The sequence below is a fragment of the Dipodomys ordii genome, unplaced genomic scaffold (genome assembly GCF_000151885.1).
Source record: "Dipodomys ordii isolate 6190 unplaced genomic scaffold, Dord_2.0 Scaffold1000000513, whole genome shotgun sequence".
Taxonomy (NCBI): Eukaryota; Metazoa; Chordata; class Mammalia; order Rodentia; family Heteromyidae; genus Dipodomys; species Dipodomys ordii.
Window position 1 is genome coordinate 3,646 of NW_012284130.1, and position 5,609 is coordinate 9,254.

General features: G+C 49.5%; 1 pseudogene; it reads left to right on the forward strand.

Annotated features, from left to right (window-relative positions):
• The first annotated feature begins 981 nt into the window (after window positions 1-981).
• Window positions 982-2,100, forward strand: LOC106002738 (annotated as a pseudogene).
• The last annotated feature ends 3,509 nt before the right edge of the window (window positions 2,101-5,609 follow it).

Genomic DNA, 5,609 nt, shown 5'->3' on the forward strand with positions numbered 1-5,609 from the left:
GGGCCCAGCATGAACTGAACACAACAGGTTGAGACCTTAGAAAGAGAGGGGGCCTCTGTCCTGTCCTACAAAAGAAACTAGCTGCTGGCGCCTAGTGTATCACTCCTGTAATCCCAGGCAAAGAGGAGGCTGAGCTCTGAGGTTCATGGTTCAAAGCCAGCGAGGCAGATGAGTCCAAGGGATTCTTGTCTCCAGTAAACCCACAAAAAACAGAAGTGGAGCTGTGGCTTGAGTGCTCGGCCATCAGCCTTGAGGGAAAAAGCCAAATCAAAACAAGAGGCCCTGAGTACTTGCATACAAGGAGAGAGGGGGCAGGAGGGAGGGGGTGATGGCGAGAGAGAAGGTGAGAGAGAGCAGAAAAAGGGATAGAAAAAGAAAAAAAGAGACAGAGAGAGGGTGAGAGAAAAAGAGCAAGAGCAAGAAAGAGGGAGAGAAAGAGAGAAAAGAGAAAAAGGGCTAGAGGGAAGGAGGGAGGGGCAACATAAGCAAAAGAGGACAGGAAGGAAGGAAGTGAAAGAATTTTCTAGAAAAGTGTTTGTGGATGCTATCAGATTGGGCTGGCTGATGTTCTTGGAACATTTGCAGGCTCAAGTCAGTGAAATATCTGTGGAAATTTCTCAAAGGGTTAACAAATAAGGGCCGGAAGTGTGTGTGTTTGTGTGTGTGTGTGTTACAGATTTGAAATGGAAGCTGGGCTCAGTGGGTCCTGCCTTTAATCCTATCAGTCTGAGTAGAATCTCTGTTTAAATTAATCTAGATGCTTAGACCCAGACAGGGCGTGGTGGGTGTTACTCAGAAATCCCATCAGAATCTGCTCTCCCATTGTAGATACACAGAGGGGAGGGTGGGGCTAGGATATAAAGACCACAAAGAGCCAGAAAAGAGCAGAAGCCTGGAGTCTGCTGTGATTGCCTGGCCCTATTGAGATTCAGAGTGTCCTGCACACCTGGTCCATATCTACTCCACTTCTGGCCCGTGAAGATGAGCCGCAGAACCCTACCCTCGCTCCAGCATCTGGCCCTGCAGAGTCTACTGAGCAACCAGGTCCTGGCCATCTCTGCCCTGGAGGATCTACCGGTGTTGCTGTTCCCTTCGCTCTTCATGGAGGTCTATGCCAGAGCCCACACAGAGATGCTGAAGTCCCTCGTGCAGGCCTGGCCCTTCTTCTGCCTCCCCCTGGGGGACCTGGAAGAGTCTCCAGACCTGGAAACCTTCAAGGCTGTCCTAGATGGGCTTGATCTGCTACTGGCCAAGAAGGAGCGCCCCAGTCGGTGGAAACTGCAAGTCCTCGACCTGCGGAATGAGCACCCCAACATCTGGATACAGGGCTACCCTTCAATGGCCCGAATCTCTTATCCAGATGTCCTGACTGACAGGCCAACAGAGAGCTGTGGTTCAATGATGACTGTAGAGCAGCCCTTGATTTTACTCATGGACCTGACCATCAAAGATGGCGCCCAGGATGCTCTCCAAGCCCACCTGCTCCAGTGGGCCAGGGTGAGGGGAGAACAAGTCCAGCTGTGCTCCAGGAAGCTGCGGATTCTGTCTGGCTCCATCTATAAAATCCAGAAGGCTCTGCGTGTGGTGAGACTGGACTCCATCCAGGAGCTGGTGGTGAGTAAATTCCCATGTCAAGAACTTCTGAAAACATTTGCCCCTTACCTGGGCCAGATGAAGAACCTTCACATCCTCACCTTCTCCAAGATGTGTGGCAGCTTCTTCACTTCCAGCTCCAGGAATGGCTGGTGTTCCTGCAAATTTGGGGCACAGCTGGGGCAGCTGCAGCATCTGCAGGAGCTTTATGTACACGATGTCTGCTTCCACTATGAACAGCCGCCCTCCATCCTCAGGACGCTGACGTCCTTAAACACCTTGTCTCTGAGTTCGTGTCTGCTGAGCGAAGCTCACCTGAGGTTCCTGTTCCAGTGTCCCTGCACCAAGCAGCTCAAGCACCTGCGTCTGAGGAGCCTGTCCATGGTCTGCTTCAGTCTTGAGACCCTGCTAGACCTGCTGCAAGGAGTGGCCGGCACCCTGGAGACCCTGGCCCTGGAGGACTTAGCCTTCATGGATATCCAGCTCTCGGCCATGCTGCCGCCCTGAGCCAGTGTTCCCAGCTCAGGTTCTTCAGCTTCTATGGAAACCACATCTCCATGGCCGCCCTGCAGATCCTCCTGAGCCACACGGCCCAGATGGGCCATTTGAGACGAGGGCTCTATCCTGCCCCTCTGGAAAGCTACTACCCTCAAAATCAGTGGCCATGGGACATCCACCCCGAGAGATTTGCCCAGGTTCTTACTGTCTTGGCACAGACTTTGAGGGGCTTGGGACCAAGCCATAAAGTCCAGATCTGTACCAAATTCAGTCATTACCTAAACAAGTACCGATTCTATACCCTGGAGTCAAATGGCTCCTGGCTGCTCACAGAAGAGCATCTTTCTGGCCTTTCTACTCTGTCTTTGTAGTTGTGCACCTCTCTCCTAGAATTGCTTCCTAGCAGCAGAAATGAAAGCCAGGAAGAGCATTCTCCAGGGGGCACAGACCCCCTGTTCAGGGTGGATGGAAGAGACAGGGCATCTGGTCCTGAGTTTGTCAGTTCAATTGTAACTCTGGAACCCCAGGAGTTTGTGAGTGCTTTGGGGTTCCATGTGTCCTGTACACACAGCAGCAGGAATCTGGAATCAATTCTGCCTCGAAAGAACTGGATCATGATTTTGTTTTTCTGAATGGTTGTAAGAAAACCCCTAAGTTGTGGAATAATCCTTTACCATCTATAATTTTCTGTATCGATCAAAAATAAAACCATGAAAAAGCATGAGTAGAAAGATATCATTTTTCAGCACCAAAGAATGAGGAGTGTGCATACCTAGAACCTTAACTCTGCAAATCAGAAATCTGAGCATTTCCATACATAGGCAGCCTGGGCACAGATATCTTTGAGACTCTTATCTCTAGTGAACTTCCAAAAGTGGCCAGAAGTGGAGTTGTGTCTCAAGTAGTAGAGTTCTGGCATTGTGAACCAAAGCTCAGAGATAGCACCTAGATGCAAGAACTGGCACAAATACACAAACAAATAAACCCTTACCCGAGGTCTAGGATGGGGATTAAAAAGAAACTTGCAAGAAAGGAAGGGAGGGAAGGATATAGGGAGAGAGGGAGGGAGGGAGGGAAGGAAGGAAGGATGAAGAAAATAGAAAGGTATTCAGAGAGGGAAAGAACTCCAGAGAAAAGATTTCCTGCAGGCTTTGTGGATGTTATCAATTCGGATGACTTCTCTCCTTGCAGGCTTTGCAGTGGAACATCTGTGGGAATGTCTGGAGGGATTAAGGAATAAAAGTGGAGGTCATTTTGATAAAGTGTGATTTACAATATAGAGAGAAGCTGGACTGTGTGGGACAGGCCTTTAAACTATCCCTTTTTGGTTAAAATCAATATTTGAATTAATCTCAACTGCAAAGGCCAACCAAGGTGTGCATGGTGTGTCTCAAAAATTCCATCAGAAGCTGCTCTCTCATTGGCAGGTATGCAATGGTGAGGCTGGGGTTGGGCGTGAAGGAAATCTAGGGATCAGAGAACAGAAGAAGAATTCTGGATTGGACAGTGAGTGCCTGGCCCTGCTGGGATTCAGAGAGCCCTGCACACCTGGTCCAATTCTGGTCCATCAAGATGAGCACTGGAGCCCCACCCTCGTTCCAGCATCTAGCCATGCAGAGTCTGCTAAGCAACCAAGCCCTGGCCATCTTTGCTGTAGAAGATCTTCCTCTGCTGCTGTTCCCTTCACTTTTCATTGATATCTATGCCCAGGGCCACACAGAGGTGCTGAAAGCCCTGGTGCAGACCTGGCCCTTCTCCTGCCTCCCGCTGAGGGATCTGGCAGAATCTCCCGACCTGGAGACCTTCAAGGCTGTCCTGGATGGGCTGAATCTGCTACTTGGCAAGAAGGAGCTCCCAGGTGATGTAAACTACAAGTTATCAATCTGTGGAGATATGGACATGGGGGTACGCCTCCATGCCCGCATCGCTCCTCCAGATGTTCTGACTGACAGGCGAGCTGTAAATCACTGCTCAGCAAAGACTGCAGAGAAACCCTTGATGAAAATTATGCATCTGCTCATCAAAGATGGCGCCCAGGATGCTCTCCAAACCCACCTGCTACACTGGGCCAGAGAGAGGAGAGAATGAGTCCAGCTGTGCTCCAGGAAGCTGCAGATTTGGTCTGACTCCATCGCTGAAATCCAGAAGGCTCTGCTTGTGGTGAGGCTGGACTCCATCCCTGAACTGGAGGTGAGTGAATTTTGGCATCCAGGAATTAGGAAAGAACTTGCTCCTTACTTGGGTGGAATGAAGAACCTTCACATCCTCAACTGTCCCAACACGGGTGGCAACTTGGATCCTCACACTCACAAGGAGTTCCAGTATCCCTGAATGATCAGGGAGCATCTAGGACAGCTGCAGCATCTCCAGGAGCTTCATGTGCATCACATAGTCTTGGTTTATGCAAATATACCCGCCATCATCAGGAGCCTGCTGCCTTTGAAGACCTTGTCTCTGACTTCATGTCTGCTGAAGGTGGTATGCTAAGGTCACAGGACCCCCTCCAAGAAGACCACCAAGGGTCGGACTCTACATCTGTTTTATTTAAATGGGCTGCAGCTCGGGCCTCTTTCTACATTCCGACACAGCGGAGACAAGGGGGAGAGTCCCGAGCTAAGGAGTTGCAGGTCTTATAAAGGCACACAATCAACGAGGTATTTTGATTACCACCATATGTTGCTTTGCTAGATAGAAACAGGCAACAAGTGGTCAAACTTTAACCTTTCATTTCCCCCCTTGACTTATGGTACTGAGCCACAATCTTGTAGCTCTGGCACGAAACTAAACTCCAACAGCTCTTGATCTTGAATGAGTATACCAATAACAATCAGTCCATTTATCTTTTCTTGAGTCGTATGCGGAGTGGTTGGGAAACATGGGTTCCCATGTTTCCCCATGATCATCCAGGGCAAAGGGGTCAGCTGGTCTGGCGTGGGAGCATTGGATCCAAGCAGCAATGCAATCCACCTTAAGAGCAGTAGGTGTAGCCAGTAGCACCATGTAAGGTCCCTTCCATCATGGTTCCAGAGATCTCAAGTTGTGCCTTCGAACAAACACCCAGTCCCCTGGTTTAAACAAATGGGGGGGGTAGGAATAGAAGCAGAACCTTATAATGCTCTAAGCAGGGGCCACATACACTTATGCCCCAGCTGTAAATAGTCAAGCTTACACAGAAATTCAGTATCATCCAAATCAGCAAGCAATTCAGTCTGAAGGCTAGGCATAATGGGTGGAGGCTGTCCATACATTATTTCAAAAGGAGTAAAGCCACACCGATAGGGTGAATTTCTTATTCTAAACAAGGCTAAAGGAAGGAGTGATACCCAGTCTGGGCCAGTCTCCAAGGCCAATTTAGTTAAGGTCTCTTTTAGAATCCCATTCATACCTGTCCTGAACTCTGGGGTCTATAAGCACAGTGCAATTTCCAATCCATCCCCAGTGCCACAGCTATTTCCTGACTTACTTTTGAGCCGGTCCATTGTCTGACCCGATGGTGGATGGGAAGCCATACCTGGGTA